General features: G+C 36.0%; 1 protein-coding gene across 1 annotated transcript in view; it reads left to right on the top strand.

The window, feature by feature from the left end:
* Positions 1-24,425, top strand: part of EDIL3 (EGF like repeats and discoidin domains 3) — a gene marked incomplete at its 5' end in the record, with an annotated part of 295,014 nt that overhangs the window by 124,552 nt on the left and 146,037 nt on the right. The gene's annotated exons all lie outside the window — the stretch shown is intronic.

Below are 24,425 nucleotides of genomic sequence, written 5' to 3' on the forward strand. Positions count from 1 at the left end.
CTCATGCTTGCTCTGTCCCTCTTTCTCCAAAAAAAAAAAAAAAAAAAAATCTTAAAAGAAAAAAGTCTATAAGGAAACCACTAGAAAATAACTCATCTGATGAATTTATACTTTGGACATAGTTAAACCCCCAAATGTCATTTGTGGGCTAGTCATTATCCTCTACACATGTTAACATGGCATTATGAGGTGCTTAGGTAAAATTTGGGGTTTGAATTATCAAGGTGGGTATGAAATGGTTATTTCATAATGGAGAAATTTGAGACACAAACTACAATGGTCTCTCCCTTTATCACATTCACCAAAGAGCAGAAATAAATGCTTTTCTCAAATAGGAGAAAGGCAAGAATATAGGTGATTTCTGATCTTTTGCCAAATGTGGACAATTTTCCATGATTTCCTAAAATACCAAGGGTTTCAAATAGTTGCAATAAAATTTTACTGGCAAGAATGGAGCTAATGTGGGCAGATATACCAACAGCTGGCATGACCCTAGCCACAGTTTTCAAGCAAATCAGAGACGAAAAGTGTTGGCTTCCAGCAGCATGTAAGACAAAGAGTCACATACATGTTTTGAGTTTTATCTTCAAAGCTACCTTCTTCAACTGAAGGCTAGGAACACAACAGATCCCTTTCCTGCATAAGGCATACTGAACTGCAAGCACAATTGGCACATCCTGGTAAACTAGTTATTAAAATGCAGATTAAGATTCAGATTTAGGGATTCGATGAGAATGGTGAAGTGGTAAGATTGAAGGGAGATTGCTAAAGATAGAATTTAAGGCAGGTAATGAAATAAAAGCAAAATCAGAAAAATGGAAAGAGAAGAAAAACTTGAGAGAGCAAGGAAAAGAGTGTTTCCAAAAATAAAAGCTGGTCAAGGAAATGGATACTTAAGGAAAGACTTTTTAATTTGGAGCCTCAAGCCATTAATGACCGTTAAGTAATTATAGCTGGTGGTAGGAGAGAATGCCAGATTGCAGCTCTTCCAGATTGAGCAGGTGTTGAATGAGAAGTAATAGCCACAGACACTCCTCCCAGGTTATGGTGCACTCTACTTTGAGCATATCTTAAACCCCAAAGAGCCATTAAGGTGGCCAAGGACCTAAAAATAAATTTCATAATAGTTACCTTAATAGCTTTATCTGGTCAATAATACACATTCTTTTTAAAGCTCTAAAGGGAATGGACACATAAAGTATCCAACTTAAAAATAAATTGAACTTGAGGAATATGGTTCTATAAAAAGAAGTAGAGCCAGAGCAAAGTCAGTAAATCCAATACTAAAATTCAAGGAAAACAGGAGCAGGGACAGAAAATAAACTCTTCTGACAAGAAAAATGGATAGAACTATAGTTATATAAGGAAGCCTATAAATACTCAGCACTATTATCTAAGTACAAAATACCAAGAAATTGAACTGCAGCTCTTAGCTCCAAGAAACCCAAGGATATTTGTGGTGGTTTGTTCAAAATAAAATTCCCTTTATATTTTCTCTGGTACACCCAGGCAGACACACAATTTTTTAAACATCCATAAAACGACTATTTGGTATATAAATATTGTTTCATATCTATTCGGCAGTAACTTGATAATACCGTTTCCCATCCCATTAGAATTTTCGTAGACTCTACTATTGTGAATAGTTTTCAGTTTAACACAACATGAGCACAAGCAGGGATTAATGTAAGGATGTTCTTGGTCCCACCGTTCGAGATGCTTTGTGCAGCTTTTAACCAAGGGTACAGAACCGTCAAAGGATGGATGGATAGAGTTCAAGGTGTCTGCATCCTTTGATAAGAAAATCAAAATGGCTACCTGCAATGTAGAATTTCCATTAATTATGTTGATGGAAAAATGTTGGCAACAATGGATCGTAATATTAAGAGTACCAACAACTTTTTCACTGATAGAAATCATATATATTTTTATACCACAGTCTACTTGTTGCACATATCTGAAAAAAATACATTTTTATTAATATGAAACTATAGTAGACTTCCTAATAACTTGGTTATTTAATGTGTTAATAGATAATCACATATATTACTCTATCATCCGTTCTATAGTTTGGTAATTACATTGCATTTCTCTGTATTTCATTTTATACACTAAACAGAAGTATTCTGAGGAGAGCCTCTAGTCTTCACCAGACTGATAAAAGGGTCCAGAGCATAAAAAAATGTTCAGAACCCTGAGTTAATGGCTTATTTGTTTCAAAAGATACTACTTTTCTCCTGTGTAATATGGCTGAAGCTTTTGGAAATAACATCTATTAATAAGACATTTTCATTGAATGTCTATTTCTGGCCTTTCTGCTGAGTTTTGATCTCTCATTCCATGTGTAAAAACATGTAAGTAAAATATCAGAACAAGATACTATTAAGCCATATTTTTGTCATTGTGTTTACAGAGTTTTATTAGCAGTGGTTTTTTTTACATCCCAAAATAAGTTTACTTATTTATAAAGTAGATACACAATTTCAGTATTAATGCATGCATTATAAAATACACACAAACATATTTTAAAGCATATACAAAGAAGAATAAATAATATGCTTTTACATGTACATCTTACTATATGCCATTTCATATGGCACAAGAAAGCCTATTTTGCTCTAAAATAGCAGTATTTTAAAGAAAGCAGTATCATGAGATGTGTTTCATTATTTTTAATCCTTAGGATAACACTGAGAAAAGCAACTTACAGATCATAGCAATACTATGGCCTCCCGGTGGCACCGAGAGGTCACACAGGTGAGCCCTGCAGGTCTCTCCTTCCAGGAAGGGCCTTGAGCAGCAGCCGCCCGCCTCGCCAGGGCACAGCAGGAGGCGAGGGGACACGAGAAGCCGGGCCTGGACGACCCGCATAGCAGGGGCGTGGGGCGGCGGGCGGGTTCTCAGGCCCCTCCACAAGTACCGGGTGAGCCGTGGGAGCCTGTGTGTCGAGGCCGCGGGTGGGAGCGGGCGGGGCACGAGCCGGTCCTGGAGGCCAGCGGGCGCCCTCACCTGTTGGTGCTCATTCATGACTGGCTGTTGGCCGGCGTCAGCTCCCCCTGGCTCCCTTCTCGGGGAGGGGACTTGACATGAATCTGGTTGCGCAGCATGGCCGCCTGCAGGATCATGGCTTTGGCGCGCTTCTGGAACTCCTTCCCCGTCAGCAGGGACTTCTCGAGTGCTGCGATTTCAATGGCTGTGCAAACTGAGAACAAAACCAGTGAAACAAATAGACCCAGGGAGAATGAGCCTACATTTGCTCTCCCAGAGCCATCACACTTAGTGTCCAAACCTGTACTTTTATACATATGGTTTTATGGAATCAGTAAGCAAATTTCCTTCCCTAATGCCAATCAGATGTTCCTTTTTTATCCAAATATAATTAATATGTAGTGTTACATTAGTTTCAAGTGGACAGTATGCTGATTCAACAATTCTGTGTGTTGCCCAGTGCTCATCCAAGTAAGTAAGGAAGTGTGTTCATAATCACCTTTATCTATTTTGCCCATCCCCCCTTAGCAACCTCCAGTTGGGTTTTTTGTATATCTTTGTCCATTTATTTTGTTTCTTAAATTCCACATATGAATGAAATCGCATGGTATTTGTCTTTCTCTGATTTATTTCACTTAGCATTTTACCTTCTAGGTCCATCCATGCTGTTTCAAATGACAAAAATTTCATTCTTGTTTATTGCTGAGTAATATTCCTATGTGTGTGTGTGTGTGTGTGTGTGTGTGTGTGTGTGTACACACACCATACCTTCTTTATCCATCTGTCAGTGGGCACTTAGGTCGCTTCCATATCTTAGCTATTATAAATAATGCCACAATAAACATAGAGGTACATGTAGCATGTATCTTTTCAAATTAGTGTTTTCATTTTCTTTGGGTGAATACGTAGTAGTGGAGTTACTAGATTATGTGATAATTCTAGATTTGATTTTTTGAGAAACTTCAATACTGTTTTCCACAGTGGCTATACCAGTTGACATCCCAACATTGCCCAAGGGTTCCTTTTTCTCTGCATCCTTCCCAACATTTGGTTCTTCTTGTCACTTTTATTTTAGCCATTCTGAGAGTTGTAAAGTGATATCTCATTGTGGGTTTAATTTGCATTTTTCTGACAATTGTGTTGTTGAGCATCTTTTAATGTGTTGGTTGGCCATCCGTATATCTTCTTTGGAAAGCTATTCACATCCTCTGCCCATTTTGATGGATTATTTTGTTTGGTGTTGAATTGTACAAGTTCTTTATATATTTTGGATATTAACCCCTATTTAATTATATCATTTACAAATATCTTCTCCTATTCAGCAATTTGTGTCATCATTTTGTTGATGTTTTCCTTCACTGTGACGGAATTATTCGTGTTATTCCAATGGTTTAAGTTTGCTTTTGTTTCCCTTGCTGGAGGAGGCATATCTAGAAAAATGTTTCATGGATTGATGTCAGAGAAATTGCTGCCTATGTTTTCTTCTAGGAAATTTATGGTTTCAGGTCTTACATTTAGGTCTTGAACATATTTTGAGCTTATATTGTGTATGGTATAAGAAAGTGGTCCAATTTCATTCTTTTACATGTAACTGTCTAGTTTTCCCAACACCATTTGTTAAAGAACCTTTTTCCTCATTGTATATTCTTCCCTCCTTTATAGTAGATTAATTTACAATAGAAAAGTGGGTTTATTTCTGGACTCTGTTCTGTTCCACCGATCTATGTATCAGTACCATATTGTCTTAATTACTACAGCTTTGTAGTGTATGTTGAAATCTGGGATTGAGATACCTTTAGCTTTGTTCTTTTTCAGTGGCTGTTCAGGGTCTTTTGTGATTCTGCTCAAATTTTAGGACTATTTGTTCTAGTTCTGTGAAAAATGTTGGTATTTTGACAGGGAGTGCATTAAATTCATAGAGTGCTTTGGGTAGTATGGATATTTTAACAAAACTAATTCTTTTAGTCCATGAATACATCTTTCCATTTGTTTGTGTCATCTTCCATTTCTTTCAAAAATGTTTGTAGTTCTTTTGCTTAAATACAGATCTTTCACCAACTTAGTTAAGCTCATTCCAATGTACTTTATTATTTTTGGTGCAACTATAAGTGAAATGGGATTGTTTTCTTAATTTCTCTTTCTGCTACTGCATTATTAGTGTATAGCAGTATTGAGTTTTTATTGAACCCATTCTTGCTTCTTACCAGCAGTGGAAATTTTGAAATTCTGTAATCCTATGATATATTCTAAGTTACTTATGGACACTAAACTGTTCTTAGAAGACAAGGAAAAAGAGAGAAACTAAAACATATCCCTCTAGGAGTTCCTGTCTGAAGTTGAGCACATTCACTTTGTCTTTTACCAGGGCCTTTTCAATTTCCGTAAGATCAGTTATTATCTATGTAACAGTTTATAATCAGCTTAGTTGCTTGTGTTGCCAATGCCATATACATAGTTGCTTTAGAAGAATGCCACTCTAGTGTATGAGTTAAGGAAAAAGTGTTAGTCATGCAGAATTGTAGCATCAAATAGAAAGTAAATGGGGATTACTCATTAGCTGGGAGGTGGATAATGAGTATGAAGTTAATGATCTATTAACTTAGTGATATTTTCACTAGTGTGAAACATCCATTTCAAAGCATCAAAATATTGTCACTTAACACTTAATTAAGACTATCTTTGAATTTAGTTCTTAAGTCAGAATATACTCACATGCAGTGTAAACTTTCTAGTTTCCTACAATTCTAACATTTATTTGATCTTGTTTTAAGGACGAAAGTTTGCACAGATCTCTGAGTGCTAGACTGGAATAAAAAATGGAAATGACTGGTCATCTAATCACCTTGATTTTTTGCAGTATGAGTGTGGCAATAACATTATGCAAGATGCTAAGAAAACTATTAAAATATGTAACACAGTGATTGATACTAAGACATTTGAAATTTGAAATATAGCTCTGATGTGCTTTCCCTGGCTTTTTGATTACAAAAACAATAAAAAACAAAACCCCAAAAACCCAAAATAAAACAGACCCACTGGATTTACCTTATTAAAAGAGCTATATTCAAGATTACGTGTGAGCCAAAATTGTAAAGAAGGCTTGTAGACTCCTTGGGCTTCTTGCTTTCTCATTCTCTCTTTATGCCTGTTTCCAGATCTCTCATAGCATTTTTCTTTTCCCTATGTTTTTACTCTATTTTCTTCTTTGCATGAATGATGAATTTCAAATTATCTAGTATTCCTCAGTTATAACAATATTTTTACTTGAGGTAGGTTTTTTTAATGAATAATAAGCAGTGCAATGGATTGTACATGAAAAGGTTACTTACAGCACAAAAAAGTAATCAGCTTATAATTGTGCCTGAGAAGAAAAGCAATTCATTTAGTATATCTTAACTCTTCTTCCTTGCATAGCAAAATACCAGCTTTTTATACACATTTAACCTTTTGCGTAGTTAGGTGAATTTCATCATAGGAATTTAGGTGAGTTCATTGATTATATGGAACACTACAAAAGTCCCCACAGAGTCCTTAACTGCATTCTTCTGGTGTTTGTTCTAACTGTAAAAAGTAAAACAATTTTTTCATGTACTAGGGGGTAATGTTAGAGTGTGTGAATATTTCAGAGTAATATATAAAACTCTGCCCAATTAAGTGGACAAACCAGTAATAGGAAAAAAATCATTTTTCCCAGTCTTATATTAAGCCCTTCAAGTTTTGTATTCAAATATGACCTGAAAGAAGTAATTTTGTAGCACCGGCTTAACTGAACCAACTATAGGACTGCCTCGTTGTAGTTCATTTGACAATATCAGGAATATAGGAATAAGGAGTTGTTTTTTTAAAAAACTGAAAAGATAAACTTTAAGAGAAAAACACTCAAATCATATACGTTTCCCCATTTCTTCAGTTCTAAAATACATGCCTTTTTATTTAAACATATAACATCTCTGAAATTGGGATACATTGTAAAATTATTGGTATGTTAGTGGTACATAATAATGGTACACACTAGTAAAAATAATGGATTTTTTTGTCTCACTGAAGTCTATTAAATTAACAGTAACATAGAAATTTAGGTAATATGACCATTCAAAAAATTTACTACTAGCAGGCATTTATAATTTAAGCCAAGCAATCCAAGTAATGATTTTTAAATCCAGAGAATACAAATATAGGTTAATGCAAAAGCAAGTGATGCATGAATTCAGATTGTCCAATCATATTTTCCATAGTGAGTAGAATTTTACCATTTTTTATGCAAGGCCATGTGTATAGAAGCCAATGTATCTGCTCACAGATTACCCTACCCAAATGTGGAGATGTGTTTAGAATAATATAAAATAAATGAGATCATTATACAGGATCTCTCTCTCTCTCTCTCTCTCTCAGGCTCTCTCTCTCACACACACATACACACACATAAACACACACACACTACCTTAATTAGAAAATACCTGTAATTCAGTTACCTTCTTCTAGGCACAATTATCTTTCAAGTTGTTTCTAATGAGTATCTCTGTGTGCTTAGCAATAGGTGATACCGTCCCGTAGTCCACTTGGAAAACTATTGACATTTCACTTGTTTTGAATGACCCTTCCTGGGGCACCTGGGTGGCTCAGTGGGTTAAGCCTCTGCCTTCGGCTCAGGTCATGATCTCAGGGTCCTGGGATCTAGCCCCGCATCGGGCTCTCTGCTCAGCAGGGAGCCTGCTTCTCTCTCTCTCTCTCTCCCTGCCTCTCTGCCTACTTGTGATCTCTGTCTGTCAAATAAATTAAAAAAAAAATAAAATAAATCTGTATGAATGACCCTTCCTTATTGCTTAGACATTTTTTATGTAATTGTAAAAGTAATATAAATAGATAGATAAAAGAATACTTGGAAAATATAGAATTACTGTTTTAATTTATTTTTCTTGTGAAATTGAGTCCACTTAAACCCATCACAGGTAGCGTACTATCAAAGACTACACATGTAATATTTACTTATTGTTACTGTATTCTTTCTGGCCTGTGTCTTCCATGTGTCTTATTAGTCAAATCCCTTTTCAGATCTAAAGTCCTTCAAGAATAGATATTGTTTCTCCGATGTATTTCCTTTCCTTGTTCCTGAAATACCTGTGTGGATAAATCTGGCATTTGACAAACCTGAGAAGTTGAGTGTCTAAGATTTCTTCGAGTTTTCTGTTTGTTTGTTGTTTGTCTGTTTTATTTATTTAAGTAAATCTCTACACCCAACGTGGGGCTCAAACTCATGACCTCTAGATTAAGAGCCACACACTCCTCCAACTGAGTCAGTCAGGGGCCCCTTCTTTGAGTTTTTAATAAGAATTTGAGGGAGAGGGGCACCTGGGTGGCTCAGTGGGTTAGGCCTCTGCCTTCGGCTCAGGTCATGATCTCGGGGTCCTGGGATCGAGTCCCACATTGGGCCCTCTGCTCAGCAGGGAACCTGCTTCCTCCTCTCTCTCTCTGCCTGCCTCTCTGCCTACTTGTGATCTCTGTCAAATAAATAAATAAAATCTTTAAAAAAAAAAAAGAATTTGAGGGAGAGACCATAGATGTCTTAATCTGTTTTGATTAACAAAAAAATTGAGGAATTATCAATTATTTAAGTATAATGAACAGACCACTAGACACATTTAATCCAAATTTAAACTGAGTTTTTAAAAAAGAAAAATATTAGAAAAATTCCTAGGATTGGTCTTCCACTTTTTAACAGCCTGTAAGTAAAATAGAGTGACTATTTTGCATTCTAGTCACAGCTCTTCTGCTCTCAAGAATATAATCATACATACAGTTTTTGAAATTCCAGGAACTGGCTAGCCAAGTAAATTGTCTACCAGGCTGCTTTTATTACTGGTTGAAATGAAATTTTTTTCAGCCTTCCATCTTAATCAGAGGGTATTGATAAAAGTTTAAACCTGCAAATATCATGTTTCAGTTAATAATTAATGTTATTAATTAGTTATGCTCACTAGAAATGGGAGTTAAAACTGAATTTTAAAATGACTGCGAGGTGTGTGGAGTAAATATGATTGATTTATTTTCCTCATGTTTACTTTTTAATTTGTTAGCACAGATGATGAATCTTGGCTCTATATTAAAGTGAATATGACAGAAAGGAGAAAATACTGGGGAAATTCAAGTTTATGAGCATATGAATGTTTAATCTGTGTTTGCTTTTTTGTTCTAAAGATTATTGTGCATCTAAAATACAAAGCTATTGGAAACCAAAGTTAATATCCACTACAGAAATAATTCTGGGTTAGGACCCAAGTTTCTGATAGAGTAATGATAAAAATTTTGGAAATTATACATAAACATTTACCTTTGTATCATACGTTAGACAAGGATACTTACCCAGATGCTAATTTCATGTTGGAAGATGTCAGCATTGAAAGCAATTCCTTCTACAGTTTATCCTGAGGCATTTGTTAAGTGGAGAAGAATGTCCTATGCTATAATTGGCTTTCTTATAAGTACAAATATAAAAGCTGTTCCTATATTGCAGCAAGAAAATAAATACTGAGAGAGAGAGGAAAAATAAAGCTACGGAAGTCCCTGAGGTAGGCAGTTTGCCATAGTCCTCTACTGTGGATAAAGTTTTAAAATGATGCTAACTTTAAATTAGTTTCTACTAAGCTACTCTTAGTTGTATAATCACTTCGAACCTTAAAAGACCAAGGCATGAAATATAATGCCTCTGCCTTGCATAAAGAAGCTCAACATTTGCTATTTGTTTTGATATTTGATATTGATATCAATATTTGTTGTTAAATGTCGAATGAGTAACAACAGTCTGTGTTGAACCTTCAGTCCACAAGTCATGGCAGAAACAACGATGAGGAACACAGAGTGAGCTAGGTCACTACTGTGTATCTTTCTAAACATGATGGCCAGGTTCCATGCTCATCATTTTTCATCACTTCTCCACACTGCTTAAGCCATAGGCAGCAAACAGAATATCCCAGCACATTGTATCACAGTGTTTATCGTGACCCTTTGGTAAGAGATGCATCTGAGGCCAAATCCTGGCTCTTTGACTTTAGGGAAGTTACTTAATCTCTCTGAGCCTCAGTTGCCTCGCTTAAAATTCAAAGTGAAACTACTATTCGTTGGCATAGTTTGAGGTTGCAATGCCTGACACATTTTTCTTTGCAATACATATGTGCAGGGTTCATTTTTACTCTTCAGTAATATCTGTGAGAGAAAAGAAAGATGTATACCTTTGAAAGGGGAACAGAAAGAAATGGAATGTTCATCTAGAGGGAGTGCAATGTTTAAATAGTACTTCTTTCGGTTGGTAGAATATTGGAAGTGGAAAACTGGTAACATGAGCTTGAAGTAATAATGAATAAAATACAGCAAGTGTTTGCATTGCTGGATAGAGAATCACTCTCTCTGTTATCATGAGTGTCAGATGAATTAATCAAATAATGTTTTCCAGCATCTCTTACTAGCAGGCAGTAGTGGAATGTGCAGGCAGTACACAGTCCAACAGACAGGACCCAATAATCCTTGTCCTGGAAGAATTTCCAACCTAATTTGAAAGAAAGATTAATAAATTCATTAAATGCATGAAAACATATTATTAAATGCAAAGTTCTATCTGTGATATAAGTATGCTTACAGTCTTTTTAGAACCCTGAATTGGCACAGTTAATTCAACTTGAGGGAAGACTGAGACAGGAAAGAAAATGACGGGGATATGAGCTGCAAAAATATTTGCTATGCTGCCATCTAAGTAAAACCCTGACCAAGATAAATTTCAAGCACCCAGGAGGATGGCTTTTACTTTTTGAGCAATGTGAATCCACTGAAAGAGAATATAATCCGAAGAGTGAAACAGTCAGGTTTTCAGAAAGTTTATTCAGAATGCAATGTGTAAGATCAGTGAGGGGGACTCCATCCGGTAGAAGGCAGACGTATGGGCACTGGGCCCCAAGCTTTGGCAGTACTCTGAATGAGACAAGAAAAGCAAGTAGGAGAATTACTTAAGCAATGAAATTAGCCACAGGATTTAATAGCCAATATAATGAGTAACATTTAAATATTTATTTACAGTTCAATTTTAACATATCAATTTGTGTTGTTTTGAAGTGTTTTCCAGACAGAAACTTCTGGAACACATGCTAGTCTTTTCACTTCTCACTTTCTGTAACCATAAGACAGATGATAATGAAGCCAGAAAGTTGGAGGGTTAGACCCAGACCCTCGGGCTGCTCAGCACTCAGGGTGTATCAACTGGGGTCATGCCATCTTTCTAATCTAATACCTCCTTTGGACTCCAGCACAGTTTCATTCTGAGTTATTAAGACAGCTTGATGTACTTGGAAGACTGCATGCAGGCCCACCTGCTCTTTCTCTGTCACTTGCTGGCATGTACTGAGTGCGGACTCACTAACAGTCTTAATGCTAAAATTCAGACCCCTGAGGAATACAGTTGTTTATCATTACCATTATTCTGCTACTGATAGATTTTTCATAGTCTTCAACTTAGTGCTTACTATATTTAACCCTTAACCGCTTTCAGAGAGTGAAATCAGACTTCAAAAAGATCATATTCGTGAAGTTTCTCTGTGACAAAGAGCCAAATGTAAATAAATTATGCCCTAGTTTCAGGTGGTCAAATTACCTTTGTTTTCTAATTCTACTAATCTGTTTTCAGTAAGAAAAAAATTTTCCCTCTTTCAGTCAAGAGGGCATTTGGCTATCTCCAGGGGGTAAAAAAAAAAAACAATAGAAGAGTCAAGAATTTTTAATACTTCTTATCTCTGTAACTGGAAACTCTAGTCATGAATAAGTAGTTAGTAATGAGAAAGAAAAACGTAGCATTTCTTAACATGATTCCATGCAGTGACATCTGTGTGATCGGAGAGAGTTTAAAAAACAAACAAACAAAACAATAAAACAAAACAAAACAAAACACCAGAACCCTGAACTCAGGTGTTAGGTTAACAACCATTGTAATAAAGATAAGATACTTAAGGAAGTATGTTTTATCAAGCTTCCCTTTATCCCCCTTTCAACCAGTGGTGAGCCTAGCATTAGGCACTACTAAGGTTGATGACTTGAGGAAAAGGAAACTGCAAAAGAAGAGATAATCACTCAGTTCTTCAGAGATTTTAAGTGCCTATTTGCCGCCCTGCTGGCTTCTGTGCCAAAGTGTAAGCTGCACTTCCTCATATGGAACAAATAAACCAGAATGTTTTACGGCATCATCTGAAGTTTTTTATCATGTGCTTTGGACAACCTCTGTGCAAAGATGTACATTTCCTGAGTTTATCATACATTACTTTTTTGTCTGAAACTGTCTCTTCATTTTACTTTTTTTATATGACACTTCATAAGAAACCAGTATTCATGCATGGTTTTCTTATATCTCAAAATCAGATCATGAAAAGAGTTAGCTGGGTGCTAAGGGCATTTCATGATTTTTTTCCCCCCTAATACGTCCCCCTTATGTCCTTGGAAATCTGAAACAATGAATATTAACTTTCTTTTTACATTGATTGGAAAAATAAGTCATGATGAGACAGAAAAGTTATGCCGAAGATATGGGAACCAGGTATTATTCAGTTTGGGGGGAAATGGTTTGTTACTTTACTCTCAGTTATGGAGTTGAGGAAATGAGATTTCTTTGATAACTAAAACAAAATTGCCACCAGCTAAAACTCCATCTCTATCTAACCTAAAGATAGGATTACTCAGATATTAAATTGGGCAAGAAACTTGATTATAAAGGTGCTTTTCAGAGTTGTAATCTGGTTTATCAAAGTGTTAATATGAGATTTTTCCATAGGAGATCCCCATTTTGTACCACAATGAAGAAAAGTGCCTGGCAGACACAGGCCTATTTTAAAAAGAGATTATTTAATTAGTTATTTTTATTTCCAGTGAGTCTGGCAGTATACTGTGGGGAATCACTTAGTTTTCATTCATTAAAGAAGCCATAGTTTATATTTCCCCCAGGCAGAGATTTATCTGACAATTTGAATGCTTTGGTGACAGAAATATCTGATGATGAATATGATATTAAGGAGATGCCAAGTGACATGGCATTTTGAATCATTTTCAGTAACTGCTCATGATTAATAATTGTGCTCATGTATGTATTTTAATTCTTATTAAAGAACATTTTGCATGGGAAATGGGAGTAGATGTTCTACTCTTCTTTTCTTTTATGAATAAGAAGTACATGAATATAAAAAACTGGCTGTACCAGTAGCGTGTGTCGAAACCTTGGGTCTCCAGGTAGTCACAGTGGAAGTCGTTCTCCTCCCATCCATGACGTTTAATTCATTTTTGCTTTATAACGATGAAATAACAACGTAAGATCTACCATTCACTAGGTACATACTGACTGCTGTATAGTTGGCTATGTGCTTACCCTGTATCATTTCCAATTTATGGAACAAACCTAAGGTGGATGGTGTTTTTTCCCTTGTGATACAGTTAGCTCACAATTTCCATACTTTGCTGTATATTGGTATCACCCAGATTTGTTAAAATATAGACATCTGGAACTGCATTTTCCTTCATACCCATCACCAGAATTGCCACAAAGAGCAGTCTTGTTGTGCTGCTATAATAGAAAATTCCCCAAGACTTAGTAAGTCACTGCCTACATCACAAGTCACCAGTATATTACACTTAATTGTTACCTTAATTATTTCTCACATAAATTACTTACACTTGTAAATTGCAGGATCTTATGAAATTGTGTACCTTTAAATCTATTAATACAAAGCAAGTGTTTCTATTTCCTTCTTAATCTTTGCAGTTTTAGCTGAGTGGATAACTTTTGAAATATGAAGGCATCAAAAATATATTATGATAACCCCCTACCTGAGCAATTTCTAGTTCACATAGTCATTTTTCTGTAGCTAAAGAGAATTTGGGTAATTGAAATACTTGTGTAATTGAAATACTGTTCAATGAATGAAATATTTTCTTACTAATGCAAGGTAAAATATATATCTCATGTTCTATTTTTATCCAATTTATCATTCCTGTATATTAAAAATAGTAGTTATATCCTGCTGTATCCTGAAGACTATTGAGTTACAAAATGACTGCTTTTCCTATTTTTAAAGTATATAATGAAAGTGAAGGATTCCTTGGAAAAGCAAGTCAGTATTTTCCTTATTTGTACATTTTTTTTTAGAAATGATAATAATTCTTCCATCTCTCTTTTGGGTTAATGACCTTGCATTATTTTATGTGTGTAATTTGATGGCCCTTACCTGATTCTTAGTTAATTTCATATATACTAGGATGGTGAGCTAACCAATATGATAAGACGGAAGCTTCTAGAGAACCTAGTCTTCTATATAATTTCAAAATTAGAGAAACGGTAAATTCTCTTTTAATTAAAAGCTTAAGGAGAAGCATGAAATTCTAGTTTTGACTAATTTCTCAAAAGTACAGCTTCCTAATGGGCGGTCATAGGATTATTTGTAGTTTTAAAACCTCATGTTTGTCATATATTTTAATATAAGTTTATTGGAAATGTATTTATTTACTTAATCATTAGCCTGAACTACATAACAAAAATGTATTCTGTTGGAACATAACAGAAAATAGCAGTTTATCTCATTATGGATATTTTGTTGAACACAGCTAATATTCTGTACTTATTTCAGCAGCTGAAGATTTAAATCCAGATTTAAGATTTTTAAATACTCTGCTTCTTTGAAATGTATGTATGCATTTTTAGGTAGCTCTAATACAAGGTTTAGAAGTTGGTTTTTTCCTACAAATATTGACAGCAAAAATGAACATTTAACCTGAACACTGCATAATCTCAGGGTCTACTTTATTGTTACATATAATAAATTTGAAAAGAAGCAAATATTAAATTTTCTATTTTAATAGGCTGGCCCATAGTCATTACATTATAAAATAGATCTAGTATGAATCTCTATTGAATAAGAGATAATGCATGAAAAGCTGGCTTAGTTTTTACAGGTTTGTCATAAAATTGTTGCTCTATTAAATTCTCCTAGAATGTTCTTTCTATAAAATTCATAAAGCATCCTTTGTTTTAATAGCTTTACATTTGTTCTGTTTAAAATTCTATGTTGAATTTTCCCTTTCAGAACTACTGAAGCAATTGCAAACACTATATTCAAAGCCTTTGTGATACTTTATTCTCTAGGAATGTTTAATTAGTAAATGCGTCTATCAAGAATTCATCTCTGTCTTCACTCTCTACTGGAATTTTTAGTTTCCTTCCCTAGCTCCAATACCTCTCTGACTACATGGGTATTTGTATTTATTTTCTATATGACAAACATTGCTTTGTATGTTCAGGAGTGAATGCATAATGTAGAAGTCTCTAGAATGCAAATAAACAAATCACCTACTACATACTTTCTCGGTTCTATTTTGCTCTCTATCGTTCCAGCTCTTTCCAAAGTGTCCTAGCATTAGAGGGGGCTCATTATAACATATCTTGCCATCTGCAATGGCTTCCCATTTAAACTGTTGGATTTCTTTGACCTCTGGAACACAGAGACTTCATATGTGACCTGAGATGGCATCCAGTGTGGAAAGAAAAAGCTTAACCACATTGCATGGAAAAAAATGGCTAGATAGCTGATAATTGGAATTGGGACTATGATTTATCTCTCAAATAAAAATCAGTGGTTGACATGCCAAGAATATTGCTTTGCAACAAAACATCTGAGGCAGTGCCTTGTGGTATTTATCCTGATGCGCATTCACCAACAAAAGCTTAAAAGAGGTAAATAACTTAAAAGCATAGGGTTATGTCTTCTGCACAGCAGTGTTTGAATATTTACGTTTGGTATTCAACTCAAGTTTCTTGAAGCAACAGAATCCTACCTTTAGCATTTTACCTTGGCATTTATACCCCTTTTTAGCTCTTTCCTGTGCAGATATATGTTTTGTCAGAAGGCGAGAATAGGTATACATCTGCAGGTTTTTGAATTGCAGGCTTTTGACTCTACAGACAAATGTTTCATCAAACCATGTTGTTATCTTTGTAGTTGGTAGAAGATGAATTGTGCAGTTTAAGTGGAAGCCTAAGAACAAGTTACTGAAATCTTGCCTGGCTGCAATGTGCATTCAGCAGTTGAAAAGCCCATATGTTTTTCTCATTTGAAAGAATGCATCTTAAACAAACTAAAACACATTCTTCTACTTGCTATAGCAACATTGTTCACTGCATTAGGATGATAATCTTCTTAGATTTTGTTGACTTTTGTGAACTATCTCAATAAGAATTTTGGCCTTTGAATGTTAAAGTCCATAGGCCCTACTATTTAAATAACACCATCACTCTGCATCAGTATTCCCAAAAATTGACATTCCTATTCTAATTTAGCTTATTCATGGTTTTAATTTTTTCCTCAATTCAAAACAATTAATTTAAGCAGATAATATATCATAATTGACTTGAGATAATGCAGCGTGAAGAAAAGCATAACCACATTTTACAAGAAAATAGCTAGATGACTGATAATTGAATTTGTAACTTTATGAATGCTGGTTTTTATTTCAAAGATGGTATTCCCTCTACTTTCAAAAGCTGGTTCAAGCATTTCAGCATACCAAGAAAACCTTTCTGATTTTAACAGTATGTTGACTCTTTAGAGTGATAATATCTACATTCAGAAAATTAATTCAATTTCAAGAAAGGAAGAGAAGTAGTTCCAAAAAGCAATGATTTGTTTTAATTTACTTTAACCCATGATAACTGAGAATTGCCAATTTGTAAGACACTGTGCTGAATGCTTTGGAAACATAAATAATACAAAAGGCATGGTTTCTACCTTTAAGATGTATATTATCTAAGAAAAAATAGGCACAAATAGCTGTTGCTTATCATTTTACCTGGAAACTCCAAGTTTTCCAATATGGAAAGTAATAGAATACAGTTTCTATAGAACGGGGAAAATTCTTTAGTGGCCACATATCACAGAATTATCTTCAAGATTTGTGATGCAAAGAAATGACCTTTTCTCTAATGTGCACATACATTTTATGTGCAATCCAAAGAAACATAACTAATTTGAAAACTGTTTTTATGATTTTGTAATTCCTAGTTTTTCTAATCAAGGTTACTGTGGCAACATGTGAAGTTTATGCCCTCATACAAAGCAGAGTTTGGGTGTGGAGAGAAACAAACATCACTAAATGTGATTTCTAAGTTCCTTTTTTTCTTTTTTAAATTAACATATAATGTATTATTTGCCCTAGGGTATAGGTCTGTGAATCATCAGTCTTACATAATTCACAGCACTCACCATAGCACATACCCTCCCCAATGTCTATCACCCATCCACCACATCCCTCCCCCCACTCTGCCCCAGCAGCCCTCAGTTTGTTTCCTGAGATTAATCTTATGGTTTGTCTCCCTCCCTAGTCCCATCTTATTTCATTTTTCCCTCCCTTCCCCCCACAAACCCTGCCCTGCCTCTCAAATTCCTCCTATCAGAGAGATCATATGGTAATTGTCTTTCTCTGACTGACTTATTTCGCTTAGTATACCCTCTAGTTCCATCCACATTGTTGCAAATGGCAAGATTTTGGGTTTTTGATGGCTACATAGTATTCCATCACACACACACACACACACACACACACACACACACACTTCTTCTTTGTACTCAAAAAGTTGAAAACAGAGCTACCCTATGACCAGCAATTGTGGATATTTACCCTAAAGATACAAATGTAGTTATTAGAAGGGGTACGTCCACCCGAATGTTTATAGCAACCATGTCCACAATAGCCAAACTGTGGGAAGAACCTAGATGTTCATCAACAGATGAATAAATACTCTAAGTTCTTTTAAGGTGGTTACTCCCAGTACCAGGACCACAGACCAACCTGCTGGGGTGGGAAGAGGGTATCACAGGAATCCGTGAATGATGGAGTAGAAGGAAGACTGTGCTCTGCATAGTCACATTCTTACACTGTGTCCAGGGAGCTCCTTTGTCACCTCCCCAGTTCTTAGAGCCAGACCAGTGCATACAAGCCCTAGCCCTGAGATCAACCTTTCTTAGACTTCCTGTCTTCATTTCCTCTCTTGCCTTCTGACTCCACTCCCCAACACCAGAAAAAAGTGATAGCCTGAGACAAATCTGAGCAAATGTGTAGGAGGTTAGATAAGAAGTCTCACCAGAAAAAAAAAAAAAAAAGAAGAAGAAGAAGAAGAAGTAGAAGAAAGAAATCTTCAGAGCTACTTTTAACCCCCAGGCCACATTGTGAGAAATAGTGGCCTTGACCTCTCCCTCACCAATTTAGAGTCTGGTCTCAAGACAGCTCTAAAACAAAAGAAATGCTAAGAATAAAGGAAAGGCCGTGGTCCAGAGGGCACAGAGGGAGGTTAATGCTTGAATCAGCATTAATTTCTGCAGTACGGGAGGTCATCAGTAATCCATTCTCTGGGGCTTGTGTTCAGCACAATTACCGTGCTATGCTAAGCACAGCAGACGACTCACACTCCTATGAGAAGATGAGACGCTCAGAGAAAGAGAGGCCTGGAGATGTTTAAAGGAGATTTGTTTCTAACATGGCTTTAATTTGAAATCCTTTTCATTCTGAAGATGTCTGGATATTGAGATAGAGCAAATGAAAGCAGTGCATTCCTGTTACGGATTCAGCCGTACATCTCCCTTATTTGAAAGGCTTAATCAGCACACTCAGGAACAAGATGTGAGACATCTTGAGGCACTGCTTCCTTGTCAGCTGCGAGATCAATAAAATGCAGACGCCATTCTTTGCCACACTCCACAGAATGAGTAGAATGAGTTTGCAGAGTGAGAAGGACTTCACTTTGAGACTGTTTGATTCACACCGACTTGGCAAAGGCAGGGACATTGCTCCGGGGAGGGCACCGGAGGCCTGGCCCCAGGTGGCTCCGCTGTCCTTGCTCAACCTGCCAGGTGACATTACCCACTTGCTCAGAGTTAGTCTGCCCATCAGGGCTCGGGTCAGAAGACGTTCGCAGGCCGCTCAGGTAATTCAGGCTAAGCGGTTATTTTAACCAACCATGTAAATGGTGCCTAAAAGCCTCTGGTCATCAATGTTGGTTGGACTCATTAATTCAGGATTATTGTTAAACCTGACAAAAGTAAACATAGAACTAAAGATGCATAAACACAGATCTAGCAGCGGGGAAATGTAGACTGCCGTATTCTGCTGCCATTAGCTGGCACTGATCCGATGGCCACTGGGCCCACCTCAGGGATGACGGTGGACAGTTTTTAGAGATACCTCGTTGCTGTCTGGCAACTAAGCGAAAGCTCAGTAACTCATTTAACTATCTGTGCCTTTTTTTCATTAGGAAAGAAGTGCCCTTCTTTACTCAGCATACAAATAACTTCCAAGGGAGGCCTCTCTATCAGTCCTCTTGAGAGAATAGGTGAAATTATTTTTTTTATTTAAAATTGAATTGCACAAATAAAATGTTTTAATATTACCTGTGATTTTTGCTGTTTTATCTTTCATCTTTGTTTTAAAAGATTATCTCCCTCTGCTAATATTTATTAAGTGTCTGTTAAGATCAAGGCTCACTGTTCGATGCCATGAGGGATATAATCCCTACCCGCAAAGGAGCTCCCTGTTTTGGGGGACAACAGATGTACACACACAATACATGTGCATGAACTCTGGGGCAGGGAAGTTCTGGGTATGACTTGAGCATAGAAGCAGGTTTTCACTTTTCAATCCTGTCCCTGCAGCCTGATGGATATGGGTATAGCCTCGTGGGGTCTGCATGGCAACAGCAAGTGGGACAAAGGCAGGTCTTCCCAAGTTCAGTCCAGCAGCAAGAATAACAGTTGATAAAATTTTAAGGGAGGGATTTGATACAACAGGGTTATTTGTGAGACATGGTTAATCCCAACTAGCATCTTTGAAGATACTGCCTTTCTCTCCTCCACCCACCATTTCATTATTACTAGCTCTGCCCAGCTTTCCTTCTGAACATTCCTTGAACTCTTCCTCTTTTTCATCCCTCTTTCAGACCTGCATCCTTTTGCACCAACACAATTATAGTAGCTCGCTATTTGGCCGTAATTTTTCTCCTCTTAAATCTACCCTCCACCATACAGCAGGTATGGTGGATATTACCTGAAAATATGACCATGGTTAGAATCCTTCAAAGACTCCCAGCAAGTTCTTTGAGCAAAGGAATCTAGGGTCTTTCTCTTTCTTCACTTCATCCTGGGATCATCCCTGCCCCAACCCACCTTGGTCTATGGATACTGAACTGCCTCTACTTTCCCAATCACACCAGGCTGTTTCCTGTTTCTGTGCTTCCCATCTTCACTGTGCTAGCTCCCACTCTTTTCCTGGAAATCCTTCCCTGAGTCCCAGCCTGGTTTACGATTCCTTCTTCTTTTATCCCATTGAATTCTGTGCGTCTACCATCACAGCATCTGCTATAATATTAAAATGTGTTTGATTTCTGTGTGTGTCTCTCCCACCAGACTGAAAACTCTTTGAGGAAACCGGCACAATAGCCCAGCTCTGGCTTCTCCTCAGAGATCAGATTGGGTGTCTCTTCTCAGAAAGGCCATTTCTGATCACCTGACACACCTTCACTTGTTTGACCTGCCTTTTTTTTTTTTTTCTCTCTCTCCTTACCACTCTTTGATATTCCTTGTTTGTTCAGATTTTGTTTACAGTTTTTCTCCCCACTAGAATATGAACTCCTTGAGAGCTGAGGCCTTTTCTACTTTGTTCACCACTGCTTAGAAAAGTCCCTAGTATCTAGTAAGCCTTTAATAAATATGCAGTTTTCAAAACAAAATTAAATGAGGGATTGATGGATGGGCACATAGTGAGAAGTCAATAAATTAGCTGGAACTGAATTAGCCTATCCCTATTAGATAAGCAGTACAGGCCAATAATGGTAGCAGGTTCATTTTTAACACTTCATGGAACACAAACCACAACAAAACCTCAGTATTTACTTCTGTGACTCACTGCCATCAACTGTCACCCATTGTTTTAGTATATCCCATTTTGGGAAAGATCTGTCATATCCTGAATGCCTCTAGTGACATCCTACATGTTTCTTTCATGTTTATTTCTTATTCTCTTTCCTGGGTTAAGTACACATCCCCCATATAAAATAACAGCAGAAGAAAAAGATCCAGAATCAACTTTTGAAGAACTACTGAACTCTTCACTCTATCAATTGGTATTATTTTATTTGTGAGGCAGAGAATTGACTCCAATTCCAGATTCATTTTTTAAAGGTTTAACTTCCCTCTCACCAGTTTCCTCATTGATTAAGTAAGTGTGGTAACCCTTTTTTTCTTGTAGTCTTATTTTGAGGATGTGAGAAAATACTTGTGAATGCTCTTTTCAGACTTGCGAATGCTCATCTAATATGTTGTTCCTCAATTAATACTTCATATTTATCCCCTGTTTGTTGATAGTGATGACAACATATATCTCCATATTGTCTTCCTTTTAAGCATCTTATTGTTCACTGCTTAAGGTCACTTAATCTTAGGTGTATAATCATTTGCATTCTGAATTGCAACTCCTTCATTAGTTTTTATAACTGTTGAATTTAATAGGACATTGGGGAAGCGGATAGCACAGGCAAAAGGAAATTGGATTTTGAACTTTTAATTATGATGACACCCATTTGATTGTGATCCAGATGATTAGTGAAGAAGATCTGCGGTTGTGACAACTTTCAGTGTGACATGCAGTAAAAGCCTTGGATTTGCTTATTAGTTCACTGTTTAGAAAAAAAAAAAAAAATAGCCCCCAATACTAACATGCCTCACGTGTCCTTTAAACTCTTTCTGTGTGCAAACCACTGTGGATACCTAAGGATGTAACAGTGTGTAAGACCCAGAGAGGCTAAAAGTCTAGGATCACCTCCATAGTATGCTCTAACATGCAAATGATTATACGGAACCAAGCTCATTCTTTTTTTAACAATTTATAGTTACAGAGGAAGAGCACTTTTTAACCTCATAGCTGTTGGATTGTTACCCCAATTTTTATTTTATTTTTTTCAAATGTTTATTTAAATTCTAGTGAGTTAACATACAGTGCGTGCAGTGTTGGTTTCAGGAGTAGAATTCACTGGTTCATCGCTTACATACAACACCCAGAGCTCTTGGTAACAAGTGCCATCCTGAATGCTCATCACCCACTTAGCCCATCCCCCACCCACCTCCCTCTGTCAACCCTCAGTTTGTTCTCTATTGTGAAGAGCCTCTTATGGTTTGCTTCCCTCTCTCTCTTTTTTCCTTCCCCGATGTTCATCTCTTTGTTTCTTAAATTCCACACATGAGTGAAATCATATGGTATTTGTCTTTCTCTGACTGACTTAGTTCGCTTCACATAATATACTCTAGTTCCATCCACGTCATTGCAAATATAACCCCAACATTTAAAACAAGAAAAACTGAGGGCCACTAGCTATTAAGGAAGTAAACTGATCCTTCAAAGATGCATGCTTCATTCAAGAACTCCACACATAGTCATGTTTCCTCCAGTGGGCTTTACTCATTGACAGTATACAGTATGTTAGTGAGTTGTAAAAATTTATTTAAAAAAAAAATGTGGGACTGAAGGCTGAGAAAAGAAATACTGATAAATTTGACATCATAACAATAAGGTAGCTCATGTAAAAATACCTTGTAAGCTGCGAAGCCCTATAAAAAAATAACGTCACTTTATGTATTTTGGATTATGTTTCATTTCAGTGAATGCGTAGTGCAGGCATAATAAAGATTGGGAGTCTTATGGCAGAGTAAAAAAGATATATGTGTATGTATATACACACAAATACATGTTTTAATTGTTCATTGGTATTTGACTTACCTGATTGTGCAACAGTTCCTGGCCACTGTGTTTGCTGACATGTTAGTTAAAAGTAGAGATTGGCAGGTGGAGTACCAATGAAGTAGACTTACTGAGCAGTGTGGCTTGAGGTCTAATCTCTCTCACTTAAAATGGTTACAGATTTGGCGAGAATGTTTAGTTCAGCATAAGGTCTTTAGAAGTACGCACCTGAGTGGTATGAAGTTCTTTCTAAAGCTATCATGTAGTTTAATTAATACATTAAACCAAATTAAGTCAAATTAAACCTGGCTCGCTCTCTCTGCTGTTCTACTGACTGGCCTGCAGTAAATGATCTTTTTGCCTGCTGTATTTTCTCATCCAAATATTGCACAAATCAAGGACAAGATGCTTGAGACTCCTTTAAAGGCAATATTCTTAAAAAGCTAGCCTCCTGTGGTTGTCTAAAATCAAAGTATCATCATGAAAGTCTCCTAGTGCTTTTATGAAATCTGTAAAGATCTTAAAGTTTAAAATGGAAAGCAAAAGAAGAATCCAAAGGCTCAACATCTAAGTTTTGGTGGTTAATTTTTCTGAAATATGAAAATCAGATTATTATCTATCCTAATACTGCAATTCTGATTCTAAATAGTGAACTAATAAGCAAATCCAATTCTAAAAATGAATGGCTTCTTAACTTAATGACTTCAAAGTGATATAGTACATCGACCTAAAGGTAAATGATATATCAGTTATCAGTTACAAAGATGGAATTTTTTTCTCTATTGATGCCATCTTTACTGATAAAGTCTGATGAAGATGATTACTTATTCACACATTTCCATCTGTTTTATAAAAAGTGTTTCAAGATTTTAAAGCCTTGGAGAAATATTAGTAGGTAATGTGTTTAGAGCTACTTATCCTCTGAGCATGGGATAGAAAACAGAAACATGTTTACGGTTAATGATAGAATGATTACCAATGAGAAACATCTTTGTAAGTTCTAAAAGTGTTATAATGCAAGTGCAAAATTCTTTCTTTCATATTTCTATCCTCAATCTGAGTGTAAACATTTAATTACTGACAAATGTTGGGCTTCAATATTAATTAAAACCCAAAATATGCTTGGTGACAATCACTGATCAAGTTGACTTATATATATACTGACAATTCATAATGGCAGTTATGTTCCTTTCATATTTTTAGGAATTCTGATAAGTTAGTATAGCATATTTTATAATGAGATTATTATACAAATTGAATATGACAAAAAGTTGAGTATTGTATGTATAACTGAAATTAAGATAACTAGGTATTACTTTTCATTTTATCATAACATTACTTATTCTGAATTTTCAAAACTGAATTTAAATGTAGTTTGTGGTGAAATTTTATGAAAGAAGAAATTCAAATATATGTAAAAATATATTTACTTTTTAGATGCATTTGCCTTCATTTTTAATTTTGAAATCTAAATGCATTTGATATCTGAGAACATATTAGAATTGTATTATGCCTTACTGTTAGAATTTAAAAATTTAATTAAGAAATTTTTCTTCAGTTTCCAAGTTGCGAATATAAAGAAATATTTTAAGAAGAGAATTAAAATTTAAGTGAAAATACCTATATGTATAGTTGTGAATTTTGAA

The sequence above is a fragment of the Martes martes genome (genome assembly GCF_963455335.1).
Source record: "Martes martes genome assembly, chromosome: 5".
Classification (NCBI taxonomy): Eukaryota; Metazoa; Chordata; class Mammalia; order Carnivora; family Mustelidae; genus Martes; species Martes martes.